This window comes from Hyla sarda, chromosome 10 (assembly GCF_029499605.1).
Source record: "Hyla sarda isolate aHylSar1 chromosome 10, aHylSar1.hap1, whole genome shotgun sequence".
NCBI classification, from domain to species: Eukaryota; Metazoa; Chordata; class Amphibia; order Anura; family Hylidae; genus Hyla; species Hyla sarda.
In genome coordinates, this window is record NC_079198.1 from 5,699,544 (window position 1) to 5,717,388 (window position 17,845).

Here is a 17,845-nt window from a genome sequence, read left to right on the forward strand (position 1 = left end):
AACTGGTTTGGGCCTACCCCTTCTCTCAGGAGAGGGAGGTTGGACTAGAGACTTTACCTGCAACCATTATTTGGAAGGATTGTGTAACCAAAGCATCATTAATCTGGGCACAGTAATTTCAGTAATGTTAACCCTTCATACTCTTATACCTTAAAACAGTGCAATGTACATAAATACATTTGCAATAACTCTCCAGTACCGCATACACATTTATGCATTATGCAAAATATTTGACTCTTAGCCAGAGGATGGTATCTGCGACAGCTGTACCGGGACACTACACAACATTATTTTTTCTTGTCTCATAATGTTTGGGATCCAAACAATTTTCAATTTAAGTGACTGTTCAGTCTATAGGACACACAGCGATTGCTTCTGTTGCTCCATCAGACGACTCTCATTGCTGTCTTAGCCATAAGTGGTAAATTATAGAATAGGGGGAGATTCTTGTGCAAACAAACAGTGGAGCAGAGGCCTTCTTAATGGTCTATTCACACGTACAGTATTCTGTGGAGATTTGAGGCGCAGGATTTTCTGCTGCAGATTTCAATGTAAACTGAATGACTGAACACAGCTTGAAATTCTACGTAACAAATATGCGCAGAATACTGTATGTACTGTAATGGCTCATGTATAACTTACTGCCTACGGCATATAAAGGCATGTTATGTCTGATATGACGCTTATAAATCTCAGAAAATTATCAATGGGATTGTATTGATGGTGAAGGATTATAATACACATGCAGGACTGTAGTAAGCATTCAGGGCCCTAGTGAACATGCAGGATTGTAGTAAGGGCGCAGAATTGTAATAAACATGCGGGATTGTAGGGAGGGTGCAGGATCGTAGCAAACATGCAGGATTCTAGTGATGATGCGAGATTGTAATAAACATTTGAACATATTCTATGTTACCTTCCCTACTTGCTGATTTACTCCACTCCTTAAAGGGAACCAATTATCAGATTTTACCATATATATAACGCATGGAAACGCGTTATATATGGTAAAATCTGTATCCTCACCATCCCGGGGGGACGTTTTTGCCCCAGGGATGGTGAAGATATTAAGTTATAAATTCCCTCGCAAGTAGTCCCCTGGGCAGGGACTTATACTTACCAGCACCTGTTGCTCCTCCTCACTCTGGCCGTGGCCCCGCCCCATCAGCTTGATTGACGGCTTACAGAATTCGCTCTGCTCCCTAAGCAGACGAAACAGAGCGGTGACGTGAGCCACCAATCAAGCCGACGGGACGTCATGGCCGGAGCGACGGGTGCTGGTAAGTCCGTGTGGCTGGGGGGGGAATTTATAACTTAATTTCTTTACCATCCCTGGGGGCAAAAACGTCCCCCTGGGATGGTGAGGATCCAGATTTTACCATATACATATATATATATATATATATATATATATATATATGAGGTGTTGCCAAGCTTGGTTCCCGTTAACTTCTGTATCACCTACTGTCTATATGTCCCTTAGCATTTCTCATCATAAGTTCAGTTACATGTAAGTCATCACCCCATTCATTTCCCCTCCCATGAGATAATCCCATGAACCAGGGGCATAGGGAAGAAAGCTGCGACTATTTTGGTCATTCAGACATAAACATGTACAAAGCTCTATACGTCCTGCTTATGTAACTCTTGTGTGCCTGACTTCTGTTGTCATGAACTTTGGCCTACTATGGCTACTATTAGTATGTAGACATACTAAAGACACTGATACAGCACAGTCCAAACACCCACTTAACAGCCATTACACTTCGTGGAAGTGTATCCATTGATTTTAGTGGAGGCAGCAATCAGTCCACAAACAGCTACAAAATATGGTAAGGCATGTAGAATTATACCCTGAGGGGCCACTCTACCAGACATACAGATGAGATAGCTACTTATGAGCTTTCTGGCGATCTAAGGACATCTCCTGATGCAAAAGATGCTAATGGTTCTACACAGGAATCAAATCAAGGAGACTGGAGCGAAGCACTGAGTACAAATAAGTCAGACTTGGTCCCGAGACATAAAGCAGACGTGGCTGAGCTTTCAGATTCCATATGCTTGACCACAACTGAGACTGGTTGAAGCTGGGGGTCCTGAGAACACAAGGACTTAGGGGTTTGGTTCCCAGAGCAGGAAGTCTTTTTCAGTGCTGCTTCTCCTCAGCTCCTTCCTACAAAGGATTTACAGGATTCTTTATTTCTGGTAAAACTCTCAAAATGGTTGCTGCCAATTTTAGGGATCGCAAGAAGAGTAGGAGCTTGGAACCCCAACCAGAAGTTCGAGCACTAAAAGGGTGAATGGGTTTGAATACAGCCCGAAGAGACCTCAGAGTGTCACCCATGACTTATCAAGGCAATCGGGGCATATTCAAATCCAATGGCCTCAAACTCAAACTGTTCATCTCTAATGACGACTTTTTGTTTTTAACCTTTGCACCCTCCCCACATCCCCCCAGTTACTTGGTGAAAACTATTTATTACCAGGTGACTAGGGCTAAAAATAGGGCGATAAAACTAGAAGACTTGACATGTCTGTTTTTAGAACGATTCCTTGGAGAATTTCCTTCTACATTGTGTGGCGCTGCAGTTTTGTTCTGATTTTAACTCTAGTCATAGTTTTTTGCTGGATGGAGGTGTGCGCCTGGAGGTGATTACTTCACATTGTCTTCTAACATCACATGTGGGTAAAACATTTGAATTCCTGGGCTGTGTTCTGTCTGGCTTTGGTCTTTTGCAGCTCTGCCCGGAGGGGAGAGTGACAAAAAAATGGAGGCTCAGCTAGTGTACATTCCCTTGCATCAGCAGCGCCCAGGCTTATAAAGCTGCGTGAGCTACGTGAGAGGCTGCAGATCCCACTGTCTGAGTGTTTCATTTGCACCAACTACCGGGCGAACAGCGAACAGCAGGGCCATCATGATGTGTGCTGAAGATCACCCTGTGCCAGTCACTGCAGGCGATGCTGTGTGAGCTGGAGTGTATGGCACGTAGTGCTGCTGATGTCCTCTCCGCTGCCCTCTGTGTTGGGGGTGATGGAGACCTTTTTTTAATAGGATATTAGCATTGTGTGACTAGTGAAGTTCTCAGCTCTCCCATTAGAGGTTTTATTTCCAGCAGAAATCCGCAACAATTGTGTAAAATGAGTGTCCAAAAGTGACCAGTCACCACCTCAACCCACCTCAAAACTAAATCTCCTCAAACTGAGAAATATAAACAGAGAGAGGGGACACAAGAATGTCACAACTCTCATTCTTCTAATGCCTTTTAGAAACCAGAAGCTACAGCTCCGACCTACAGCTCCGTCCATTTCTGAGAATCCAGTGTGAAACTTGCACCTATGTCCTTTGACAGCTGGTGGCATGTACGTGGTTTACGCAGCTCCATGGACAGGGTACCATTAAAGGGGTACTCCAGCCCTAAGACATCTTATCCCCTATCCAAAGGATAGCGGATAAGATGTCTGACATCACGACTCCACCCCAGTGTGCCGTCACGCCCCGCCCCCGCTATGCAAGTCTATGGGAGGGGGCATGACCACCGTTTCCATAGACTTGCATAGCGGGGGGCTGGGCGTGATGGCACACGGGGGCGGAGTCGTGACGTCAGACATCTTATCCCCTACCCTTTGGATAGGGGATAAGATGTCTTAGGGCCGGAGTACCCCTTTAAATTTAGTACAAACAAAAGAAAAATATGCTGCCAATAGCAAACAAGACCCATGGAGAAGGTCATATTAGCCTGTGCCTAGGGTGTTAAAGATAAACAGGTGGCACAAAGATCATCTGGCAGGTACAATAACGAAACAGTAGTCATACTGCATCAAATTCTATATATTATATACTTTTGTCATAAACGATAAAGGCAGAAGGAGTAGTAATTGGTCGTGTTTTAGTGTGCCACGTGACCTAGATAGCAAAGATGATCATGGAGAAAAGTGATGTAATTTGTTTTTGATGTAATTTGCTTAGAAATAAATAGAGTTACAAGTGCAGAAACATATTAGTACTGCGGGATCTTCAGGTTGGTATAAACATACGCTGTAGTATTATAACTGGGAAATAAAAGGGATTTATATATATAAATAGTCCCATCAGATAATAATCAGCTGCCCACTGGGACAAAGCCTTGTTGTACTCCCCCAGTCGCTCGTGATGGAGGGGTCGCTGAAATGTATGTGCCCTTTGTTTCTCTACAATGTCCTGCTCCTGGTGTGAAGGCACGTAAAATGTATACAGCGCTCACAACACAAAGCGGCTCCAAGTAATTAGGGCTAGTGGGGTCGGGGGATCAGTAGTTATAAAAAGTTGCGTATGGCGGGCGGAGGTGGGAGAAATATCTGAAATAAGCGCAACTGCTCATTGTGCTACAGCGTAACACACTGATAATATACAGCTCTATAAAATACACTCTGTAATGAGAATTATATACAAATCTGTATACAGTAGATGTATTTTGGGTTGTCTATGGCTACTGGTGGTTGGTATGGGCACAGTAGATATATTATGGGTTGTCTTATCTTCTGGTGGTTGGTATGGGCACAGTAGACATATTATAGGTTGTCTATGGCTTCTGGTGGTTGGTATGGGCACAGTAGACATATTATAGGTTGTCTATGGCTTCTGGTGGTTGGTATGGGCACAGTAGACATATTATAGGTTGTCTATGGCTTCTGGTGGTTGGTATGGGCACAGTAGATATATTATAGGTTGTCTATGGCTTCTGGTGGTTGGTATGGGCACAGTAGATATATTATAGGTTGTCTTATCTTCTGGTGGTTGGTATGGGCACAGTAGATATATTATGGGTTGTCTATGACTTCTGGTGGTTAGTATGGGCACAGTCAACATATTATAGGTTGTCTATGGCTTCTGGTGGTTGGTATGGGCACAGTAGATATATTATAGGTTGTCTATGGCTTCTGGTGGTTGGTATGGGCACAGTAGACATATTATAGGTTGTCTATGGCTTCTGGTGGTTGGTATGGGCACAGTAGATATATTATAGGTTGTCTATGGCTTCTGGTGGTTGGTATGGGCACAGTAAATATATTATAGGTTGTCTATGGCTTCTGGTGGTTGGTATGGGCACAGTAGACATATTATAGGTTGTCTATGGCTTCTGGTGGTTGGTATGGGCACAGTAGACATATTATAGGTTGTCTATGGCTTCTGGTGGTTGGTATGGGCACAGTAGACATATTATAGGTTGTCTATGGCTTCTGGTGGTTGGTATGGGCACAGTAGACATATTATAGGTTGTCTATGGCTTCTGGTGGTTGGTATGGGCACAGTAGACATATTATAGGTTGTCTATGGCTTCTGGTGGTTGGTATGGACACAGTAGACCTATTATAGGTTGTCTATGGCTTCTGGTGGTTGGTATGGGCACAGTAGACATATTATAGGTTGTCTATGGCTTCTGGTGGTTGGTATGGGCACAGTAGATATATCATGGGTTGCCTTATCTTCTGGTGGTCGGTGAGAGCACAATAGACATATTGTCACGATTCGGCAGGATGGAGGTGGATCCTCTGTGCCAGAGAGGGATTGGCGTGGACCGTGCCGGTGGACCGGTTCTAAGTTGCTACTGGTATTCACCAGAGCTCGCCGCAAAGCGGGATGGTCTTGCAGCGGCGGTAGCAACCAGGTCGTATCCACTGGCAACGGTTCTACCTCTCTGACTGCTGAGAAAAGTGCGGTACAAGGGAGTAGACAAGAGCAAGGTCAGACGTAGCAGAAGGTCGGGGCAGGCGGCTAGGTTCGTAGTCAATGGTGATAGCAGATGGTCAAGAACACAGTAGTGGTAACACAGAGTAGCTTTCTCAAGGCACAAGGCAACAAGATCCGGCAAGGGAGTGCAGGGGAAGTGAGGTATAAGTAGGGAGTGCACAGGTGGAAACTAATCAGGAAGATTGGGCCAGGCACCATCATTGGTGCACTGGCCCTTTAAATCTCAGAGAACTGGCGCGCGCGCGCGCCCTAGAGAGCGGAGCCGCGCGCGCCAGAGCATGACAGCCGGGGACCGGGACAGGTAAGTGACTTGGGATGCGATTCGCGAGTGGGCGCGTCCCGCTATGCGAATCGCATCCCCGCCGGCAATGTCAGTGCAGCGCTCCCGGTCAGCGGGTCTGACCGGGGCGCTGCAGGGAGAGAAACGCCGCGAGCGCTTCGGGGAGGAGCAGGGACCCGGAGCGCTCAGCGTAACAGTACCCCCCCCCCCTTAGGTCTCCCCCTCTTTTTGACGGGATGTCGCTCCACCTGGGACGAGGACATTGGGAGCGATTGTAGAGTCTCCTTCTGGGGGACAGTGAAGTCCTGGGCAGACCGGTCAGAAGGAGTGGGAATGGGGAGGGGGGGCAGAGGGTGAGGCTTGGCACGGGGCAGAAAGTCACCAGGACGGGGGCTATGAGGAGGCACGGCACAGTCCTGATAGGCCTTGGGGAGACCAGGCACAGGAGGAGACACTGAGGCCCGACAGACGGGGCTGGGAGCAGACGTGAGGCATTTCTTGCGGCAAGCAGGACCCCAATTCTCGATCTCCCCGGAGGTCCAGTCAAGGGTGGGAGAATGGTGCTGGAGCCATGGCAGACCGAGAAGGACTTCAGATGTGCAGCCGGGCAAAACCAAAAATTCAATCTTTTCGAGATGTGGTCCAATGTTCATAAGCAGAGGCACTGTGCGATAACGCACAGTGCAGTGCAACTTGACTCCGTTGACTGAAGAAATGTAGAGCGGCTTGATGAGACGGGTCACCGGGATGCAGTACCTATCAAGCAAAGAGGCCAGAATAAAATTTCCAGAAGAACCAGAGTCCAAGACGGCCACGGCAGAGAAGGAGGAGTTGGCAGAAGGAGAAATCCGTACGGGCACAGTGAGACATGGAGAAGCAGACTCCGTACCCAGAGACGCCAGGCCCACATGAGCAGGTTGCGTGCGTGCATTTTCCAGACGTGGAGGACGAATAGGGCAATCCACCAAGAAATGTTCGGTACTAGTGCAGTACAGACATAGATTTTTATCCCTACGGCGAGACCTCTCTTCAATAGTCAGGCGAGACCGATCTACTTGCATAGGCTCCTCGGCGGGAGGCACAGGGGTAGATTGCAAGGGATACCGTGAGAGAGGTGCCCAGGGATTAAGGTCTTTTTCCTGGCGGAGTTCCTGGTGTCTTTCCGAAAAACGCATGTCAATGCGGGTGGCCAAATGGATAAGTTCATGCAGATTGGCAGGAATCTCTCGTGCGGCCAGCACATCTTTGATGTTACTGGATAGGCCTTTTTTAAAGGTCGCGCAGAGAGCCTCGTTGTTCCAAGATAATTCGGAAGCGAGAGTACGAAATCGGATGGCGTACTCGCCTTCTGAAGAATTACCCTGGACCAGGTTCAGCAGGGCAGTCTCGGCAGAAGAAGCTCGGGCTGGTTCCTCGAAGACACTGCGAACCTCAGAGAAGAAGGAGTGTACAGTGGCGGTGACAGGGTCATCGCAGTCCCAGAGCGGTGTGGCCCAAGCCAAAGCCTTCCCAGACAGGAGACTAACCACGAAAGCCACCTTCGACCGTTCTGTAGGAAATTGGTCCGACAACATCTCCAAATGTAGGGAACATTGTGACAGGAAACCTCGGCAGAGTCTAGAGTCCCCTTCAAATTTGTCCGGCAGGGACAAGCGGAGGTTAGGAGCGGCCACTCGCTGCGGAAGAGGTGCAGGAGCCGGTGGAGGAGATGGTTGTTGCTGCTGTAGCTGTGACTGAAATTGCTGTAGCTGTGACTGAAGCTGCTGTAGCTGTGACTGAAGTTGCTGTGTCATGGTGGTCAAGTACGACAGCTGGTGATCTTGTTGGGCGATCTGTCGGGATTGCTGGGCGACCAGCGTGGTGAGGTCAGAGACAACTGGCAGGGGAACCTCAGCGGGATCCATGGCCGGATCGACTGTCACAATTCGGCAGGCTGGAGGTGGATCCTCTGTGCCAGAGAGGGATTGGCGTGGACCGTGCCGGTGGACCGGTTCTAAGTTGCTACTGGTATTCACCAGAGCCCGCCGCAAAGCGGGATGGTCTTGCAGCGGCGGTAGCAACCAGGTCGTATCCACTGGCAACGGTTCTACCTCTCTGACTGCTGAGAAAAGCGCGGTACAAGGGAGTAGACAAGAGCAAGGTCAGACGTAGCAGAAGGTCGGGGCAGGCGGCTAGGTTCGTAGTCAATGGTGATAGCAGATGGTCAAGAACACAGTAGTGGTAACACAGAGTAGCTTTCTCAAGGCACAAGGCAACAAGATACGGCAAGGGAGTGCAGGGGAAGTGAGGTATAAGTAGGGAGTGCACAGGTGGAAACTAATCAGGAAGATTGGGCCAGGCACCATCATTGGTGCACTGGCCCTTTAAATCTCAGAGAACTGGCGCGCGCGCGCCCTAGAGAGCGGAGCCGCGCGCGCCAGAGCATGACAGCCGGGGACCGGGACAGGTAAGTGACTTGGGATGCGATTCGCGAGCGGGCGCGTCCCGCTATGCGAATCGCATCCCCGCCGGCAATGTCAGTGCAGCGCTCCCGGTCAGCGGGTCTGACCGGGGCACTGCAGGGAGAGAAACGCCGCGAGCGCTTCGGGGAGGAGCAGGGACCCGGAGCGCTCAGTGTAACACATATTATGGGCTGTCTATAGCTTCTAGTGGTTAGTAAGAGCACAATAGACATATGGGCTGTCTTTGGCTTCTTTTGGTTGGCATCCAAACCATAGGCATATTTTGAGCTGTTTATGATTTCTCATGGATGGTATGGGCACAGCAGAAATTTGTTGGGTTGTCTATGACTTCTGATGGTTAGTATGGGCACAGTCAACATATTTTAGGTTGTCTATGACATCTGGTGGTAAGTATGGGCACAGTAGACAGTTTAGGTTGGCTGACATCTGGTGGTTAATATGGCCACAGTAGACATTTTGGGTTGTCTATGGCTTTTGGTGGTGTGGGCACCAGACTTATTATGGTCTATCTTTGGCTTCTAGTGGTTGGTATGGGCACAGTAGACAAACTGTAGGCTATCTTTGGCTTCTAGTGGTTGATATGGGCACAGTAGACATATTATAGGTTGTCTATGGCTTCTGGTGGTTGTTATGAGCACAGTAGACAAATTATGGGTTGTCTATTGCTTCTGGTGGTAAGTATGGGTACAGTAGACATATTTTGGGTTGTCTATGACTTCTGGTGCTTAGTATGGGCACAGTCAACATATTTTAGGTTGTTTATGAGTTCTGTCAGTGAGCATGGGCACAGTAGTCATATTTTAGGTTGCCTATGACTTGCGGTTGTAAGTATGAACACAATAGACATAATATGGTCTGTCTATGGCTTTTGGTGGTTGGTATGGGCACAATAGACATATTATGGGCTATATTTGGCTTCTGGTGGTTTTTATAGGCACAGTGGAAAAATGGTGAGTTCTGTATGACTTCTGGAGGTGATTATTGGCACAGTAGACATAATATGGGATGTCTTTGGCTCCTAGTGGTTGGTATGGGCACAGAAGACATATTTTGGGCTCTCTATTACTTCTGGGAGTAGGCATACTGTACACAGAGTTTACGAATTACAGGACAACACACGGGTGACTATATTATTGTATAATGTACCTTTCCTTTATAAATCCACATTCTCAGACCATATTTATGATGAAGTCTGGTTTCAAATGAATGTAACATTTTGCTCTTTCATACACAAAGTGTTTGCCCTGATGTCCTGATTCCTCGTAAAGTGACTGATTCTTGCTGCTCAGACTTTTAGTCCCCTAAGACAATTTCCTAAATGCTGATGTTTAGTCAATCATAAACATGCAGTATGAGTTTAGGTAATATGATCCGCACAGGTAAAACAGCACATAGAGGGTTAACAAACAAGCCTTGTGATTCTGCTCAGGAATTATATCCTAGACCTTTCTGGAGAAATTTCAGGCTCCGGATATAAAGAGATTATCAGATTAGAAAAAAGAAATCACACAGGGATTGATGTGTGTCTGTACTCCCTGTATAAGCAATTAGCTCCAGATCCCCCTCAGTCACGCTACTGGAACTTATGTGGAGTAAACACCTCTTTACTGAGCAACAAGCATGTCTCCTACCTCACTAACAGGAATAATACCCCACACCCGCCTAACAGGAATAATACCCCGCACCTCACTAACAGGAATAATACCCAGCACCCGCCTAACAGGAATAATACCCCGCACCTCACTAACAGGAATAATACCCCACACCTCACTAACAGGAATAATACCCCGCACCTCACTAACAGGAATAATACCCCGCACCCGCCTAACAGGAATAATACCCCGCACCTCACTAACAGGAATAATACCCCGCACCTCACTAACAGGAATAATACCCAGCACCTCACTAACAGGAATAATACCCCACACCTCACTAACAGGAATAATACCCCGCACCTCACTAACAGGAATAATACCCCGCACCCGCCTAACAGGAATAATACCCCGCACCTCACTAACAGGAATAATACCCCACACCTCACTAACAGGAATAATACCCCGCACCTCACTAACAGGAATAATACCCCGCACCTCACTAACAGGAATAATACCCCACACCTCACTAACAGGAATAATACCCCGCACCTCACTAACAGGAATAATACCCCGCACCCGCCTAACAGGAATAATACCCCGCACCTCACTAACAGGAATAATACCCCACACCTCACTAACAGGAATAATACCCCGCACCCGCCTAACAGGAGTAATACCCAGCACCCGCCTAACAGGAATAATACCCCGCACCTCACTAACAGGAATAATACCCCGCACCCGCCTAACAGGAATAATACCCCGCACCTCACTAACAGGAATAATACCCAGCACCCGCCTAACAGGAATAATACCCCGCACCTCACTAACAGGAATAATATCCCGCACCTCACTAACAGGAATAATACCCCGCACCCGCCTAACAGGAATAATACCCCGCACCTCACTAACAGGAATAATACCCAGCACCCGCCTAACAGGAATAATATCCCGCACCTGCCTAACAAGAGTAATACCCCGCACCTCACTAACAGGAATAATACCCCACACCTCACTAACAGGAATAATACCCCGCACCTCACTAACAGGAATAATACCCCGCACCCGCCTAACAGGAATAATACCCCGCACCTCACTAACAGGAATAATACCCCACACCTCACTAACAGGAATAATACCCCGCACCTCACTAACAGGAATAATACCCCGCACCCGCCTAACAGGAATAATATCCCGCACCTGCCTAACAGGAGTAATACCCCGCACCTCACTAACAGGAATAATACCCCGCACCCGCCTAACAGGAATAATACCCCGCACCTCACTAACAGGAATAATACCCCACACCTCACTAACAGGAATAATACCCCGCACCCGCCTAACAGGAGTAATACCCAGCACCCGCCTAACAGGAATAATACCCCGCACCTCACTAACAGGAATAATACCCCGCACCCGCCTAACAGGAATAATACCCCGCACCTCACTAACAGGAATAATACCCCGCACCCGCCTAACAGGAATAATACCCAGCACCCGCCTAACAGGAATAATACCCCGCACCTCACTAACAGGAATAATACCCTGCACCTCACTAACAGGAATAATACCCCGCACCCGCCTAACAGGAATAATACCCCGCACCTCACTAACAGGAATAATACCTCGCACCTCACTAACAGGAATAATACCCCGCACCCCACTAACAGGAATAATACCCCGCACCCCACTAACAGGAATAATACCCCGCACCCCACTAACAGGAATAATACCCCGCACTAACAGGAATAATACCCCGCACCTCACTAACAGGAATAATACCCCACATCCCACTAACAAGAATAATACCCCGCACCTCACTAACAGGAATAATACCCCGCACCTCACTAACAGGAATAATACCCAGCACCCGCCTAACAGGAATAATACCCCGCACCTCACTAACAGGAATAATACCCAGCACCCGCCTAACAGGAATAATACCCCGCACCTCACTAACAGGAATAATACCCTGCACCTCACTAACAGGAATAATACCCCGCACCTCACTAACAGGAATAATACCCCGCACCCGCCTAACAGGAATAATACCCCGCACCCGCCTAACAGGAATAATACCCCGCACCTCACTAACAGGAATAATACCCCACACCCCACTAACAGGAATAATACCCTGCACCCGCCTAACAGGAATAATACCCCACACCCCACTAACAGGAATAATACCCCACACCTCACTAACAGGAATAATACCCTGCACCTCACTAACAGGAATAATACCCTGCACCTCACTAACAGGAATAATACCCCACTAACAGGAATAATACCCCACTAACAGGAATAATACCCCACATCTCACTAACAGGAATAATACCCCGCACCTCACTAACAGGCATTATACCCCGCACCCCACTAACAGGAATAATACCCCACTTACAGGAATAATACCCCGCACCTCACTAACAGGAATAATACCTCGCACCTCACTAACAGGAATAATACCCTGCACCTCACTAACAGGAATAATATCCCGCACCCCACTAACAGGAATAATACCCCACACCTCACTAATGGGAATAATACCCCGCACCTCAGTAACGGGAATAATACCCCGCACCTCACTAACAGGAATAATACCCAGCACCCGCCTAACAGGAATAATACCCCGCACCTCACTAACAGGAATAATACCCCGCACCCCACTAACAGGAATAATACCCAGCACCCGCCTAACAGGAATAATACCCCGCACCTCACTAACGGGAATAATACCCCGCACCTCACTAACAGGAATAATACCCAGCACCCGCCTAACAGGAATAATACCCCGCACCTCACTAACAGGAATAATACCCAGCACCCGCCTAACAGGAATAATACCCCGCACCTCACTAACAGGAATAATACCCTGCACCTCACTAACAGGAATAATACCCCGCACCTCACTAACAGGAATAATACCCCGCACCCGCCTAACAGGAATAATACCCCGCACCCGCCTAACAGGAATAATACCCCGCACCTCACTAACAGGAATAATACCCCACACCCCACTAACAGGAATAATACCCTGCACCCGCCTAACAGGAATAATACCCCACACCCCACTAACAGGAATAATACCCCACACCTCACTAACAGGAATAATACCCCGCACCTCACTAACAGGAATAATACCCCGCACCTCACTAACAGGAATAATACCCCGCACCTCACTAACAGGAATAATACCCTGCACCTCACTAACAGGAATAATACCCTGCACCTCACTAACAGGAATAATACCCCACTAACAGGAATAATACCCCACTAACAGGAATAATACCCCACATCTCACTAACAGGAATAATACCCCGCACCTCACTAACAGGAATTATACCCCGCACCCCACTAACAGGAATAATACCCCACTTACAGGAATAATATCCCGCACCTCACTAACAGGAATAATACCCCGCACCTCACTAACAGGAATAATACCCTGCACCTCACTAACAGGAATAATATCCCGCACCCCACTAACAGGAATAATACCCCACACCTCACTAACGGGAATAATACCCCGCACCTCAGTAACGGGAATAATACCCCGCACCTAACTAACAGGAATAATATCCCGCACCCCACTAACAGGAATAATACCCCGCACCGCACTAACAGGAATAATACCCCGCACCCCACTAACAGGAATAATACCCCGCACCTCACTAACAGGAATAATACCCCACACCTCACTAACAGAAATAATACCCCGCACCTCACTAACAGGAATAATACCCGCACCGCACTACCAATAAATACAGCCCACATCTCACTAACCAGAATTACACCCTGCACCTCAATAAGGTCCCATTCACATTATGTTGTGGGGTTACGTCATGATACCAGCAAAAAGTATGCCATGTATACTGAAGGTTATCCACAGCCAACCCTTTGACTTTAATATCCTGTAGGTTAGCTTGTCTACTACTGGATACAATCAGCCCATTTCCAAAAACTATACTTTTAATACCTAAAAAAAAAAAAAAAAACTAAAACAGCAAAAAAGCATACAAAAGAGACTGAACATGTTCACATGAACCGGCCATGTGTATCCAGTACTTTATGCTAAAACATGTTTTTTTGCTGGTATGCTGCAATACACCTCGGACATACCCGAATCCTGATGTGAAAGGGGTATTGCCGGAACTATTCTCCGCAGATTATTAACAAAAGTTGCATACAAATGTCTTAATTGTTTCCATATACCAGTTCCTAAGCACACGCTACATGTTATTCGCACCAGGCTTTCCATAGTAATCTGCAACTTTTCTGAAATGCATGTTTTGCCCAATTTTGCCTGTTCTTGAATTGGCTGTTTTCACACATATTTCTGATTTTCATTGTTAAAAAAAGTGTAACCTGCCTAGATATTTATTACTGTTTGTGGACACCTAGTGTCTTATTTCCATGCCCATCCAGTTCTGTCATCTACCTACATGTACCTACATGTACAGTGGTCCCTCAAGTTACAATATTAATTGGTTCCAGGACGACCATTGTATGTTGAAACCATTGTATGTTGAGAACATAACTCTATGGAAACCTGGTAATTGGTTCTGAAGCCCCAAAATATCATCCAAAAATAGGAAAAAGTGAGGATTAAAGATAAATAAGTAGATAACTGATAGGCTGCTTTCACACTATAAAATTCATCCGTTTTAAAGATCCGTTTTATGTTCCGTTATAAAAACCCTGAAAATCGTCCATTAAACGTCCATTAGAAAATCCCATTATAGTCTATGGGATTGTTACATTATCCGTTTTAATCCGTTATAGTCTGTTATGAATAACGGACATTATTTTGTGACGGGAGAATGAACGGAAGAAATATTGCATGCACTATTTCTTCCATTACTATCTTCCGTCACAAAATAATGTCCGTTATTCATAACAGACTATAACGGATTAAAACGGATAATGTAAAAATCACATAGACTATAATGGGATTTTCTAACGGACGTTTAATGGCCGATTTTCAGGGTTTTCATAACGGAACATCAAACGGATCTTTAAAATGGATGAATTTTATAGTGTGAAAGCAGCCATATAGATAAAGCAAATTCTATTTCAGTGTTTTCCAACCAGGGTGCCTCCAGCTGTTGCAAAACTACAAATCCCAGCATGCCAAATTGCAGATGCAATTGAAAAAAGGTAATATTATACCTGAAACGCGTTAGGTTATGGATGTATCTGCTGACAGTTTTTTAATCCAATAAAATACGGTTATGTCAATACATTAGTCATTCCTGACTTTTTGGGACAGCACCCACTTTGGAGTTTTCTTTTTTATTTTATTTTTATTTTAGCACGTTTATTACTGGAAACCGCAGCCACGGCTCCCGGTCAAGCTCCTGCAGCATACAATCCCTGGAATACCTCTAATAAAGGGGTGATATGCCTATATATCTCATCCTATCAGGTGAGAGTCCCTGATCTACAAGTTCACTCCATATATACTGCATCCACAGGATTACACGAGGCGCTGCCCTTTACTTTCTTTTTATCTCCTTCTCTACATCCCTGTACTGTAGGGGGCGCTAACAGACACCAGTCAGTACATACACTTAAGTAATACAGGTAAAGAGTACAGAACATGTAATACCTTCCTGTACTGTAGGGGGCGCTAACAGACACCAGTCAGTGCATACACTTCAGTAATACAGGTAAAGAGTACAGAACATGTAATACCTCCCTGTACTGTAGAGGGCACTACCAGACACCAGTCAGTGCATACACTTCAGTAATACAGGTAAAGAGTGCAGAACATGTAATACCTCCCTGTACTGTAGGGGGCGCTACCAGACACCAGTCAGTGCATACACTTCAGTAATACAGGTAAAGAGTACAGAACATGTAATACCTCCCTGTACTGTAGAGGGCGCTACCAGACACCAGTCAGTGCATACACTTCAGTAATACAGGTAAAGAGTACAGAACATGTAATACCTCCCTGTACTGTAGGGGGCGCTAACAGACACCACTCAGTACATACACTTAAGTAATACAGGTAAAGAGTGCAGAACATGTAATACCTCCCTGTACTGTAGGGGGCGCTAACAGACACCAGTCAGTACATACACTTCAGTAATACAGGTAAAGAGTGCAGAACATGTAATACCTCCCTGTACTGTAGGGGGCGCTAACAGACACCACTCAGTGCATACACTTAAGTAATACAGGTAAAGAGTACAGAACATGTAATACCTCCCTGTACTGTAGGGGGCGCTAACAGACACCACTCAGTACATACACTTAAGTAATACAGGTAAAGAGTACAGAACATGTAATACCTCCCTGTACTGTAGGGGGCGCTAACAGACACCAGTCAGTACATACACTTAAGTAATACAGGTAAAGAGTACAGAACATGTAATACCTCCCTGTACTGTAGGGGGCGCTACCAGACATCAGTCAGTGCATACACTTCAGTAATACAGGTAAAGAGTACAGAACATGTAATACCTCCCTGTACTGTAGGGGACGCTACCAGACAACAGTCAGTGTATACACTTCAGTAATACAGGTAAAGAGTATAGAACATGTAATACCTACCTGTACTTTATGGGGCGCTACCAGACACCAGTCAGTGCATACACTTCAGTAATACAGGTAAAGAGTACAGAACATATAATACCTCCCTGTACTGTAGGGGGCGATACCAGACACCAGTCAGAACATACACTTCAGTAATACAGGTAAAGAGTACAAAACATGTAATACCTCCCTGTACTGTAGGGAGTGCTACCAGACACCAGTCAGTGCATACACTTCAGTAATACAGGTAAAGAGTAGTACAGAACATGTAATACCTCCCTGTACTGTAGGGGGTCCTACCAGACACCAGTCAGTGCATACACTTCAGTAATACAGGTAAAGAGTACAGAACATGTAATACCTCCCTGTACTGTAGGGGGCGCTTCCAGACACCAGTCAGTACATACACTTCAGTAATACAGGTAAAGAGTACAGAACATGTAATACATCCCTGTACTGTAGGGGGCGCTACCAGACACCAGTCAGTACATACACTTCAGTAGTACAGGTAAAGAGTACAGAACATGTAGCATCTCCCTGTACTGTAGGGGGCGCTACCAGACACCAGTCAGTGCATACACTTCAGTAATACAGGTAAAGAGTAGTAAAGAACATGTAATACCTCCCTGTACTGTAGGGGGCACTACCAGACATCAGTCAGTGCATACACTTCAGTAATACAGGTAAAGAGTACAGAAAATGTAATACCTCCCTGTACTGTAGGGGGCACTACCAGACACCAGTCAGTGCATACACTTCAGTAATACAGGTAAAGAGTACAGACCATGTAATACCTCCCTGTACTGTAGAGGGTGCTACCAGACACCAGTCAGTACATACACTTCAGTAATACAGGGGTTTCACCAGTGATTGCCCATTCTGATTGGTCGGTTCTTCCAGCCATTGACACGTTTCGCAGATTCCCTAGCATTGTATGTTGAGTCTGGTTTCAAGTTACAATGGTCCAGAAAAGACACTGTAAGTTAAGGGACCACTGTATAGGGATCATGTGTGGTATGTATGCAGGTCAGGCTGTCATGGCTTCTCCTGGTGACCGTAAAGGATGGGCCGCTCTGATGTCACTGACACCTCTCCATGGTAACATTATCTGATGAATTCCTTTGTATCTATTGTCAGGTCACTTGATGCCCTCCCCTCTTTATTTACTGACCTGACGTACACTGCCTTGTCTCCAATACTAACTAAGCCGGCAACAAAGTAATTACCTCCCCTCACAACAATTCGC

General features: G+C 46.4%; 1 protein-coding gene and 1 long non-coding RNA gene across 2 annotated transcripts in view; one reads left to right on the top strand and one right to left on the bottom strand.

Annotated features, from left to right (window-relative positions):
- SLC2A1 (solute carrier family 2 member 1) overlaps window positions 1–17,845 on the top strand; it is a 104,487-nt gene that overhangs the window by 39,475 nt on the left and 47,167 nt on the right. The gene's annotated exons all lie outside the window — the stretch shown is intronic.
- LOC130294176 (uncharacterized) overlaps window positions 1–17,845 on the bottom strand; it is a 100,785-nt gene that overhangs the window by 3,719 nt on the left and 79,221 nt on the right. The gene's annotated exons all lie outside the window — the stretch shown is intronic.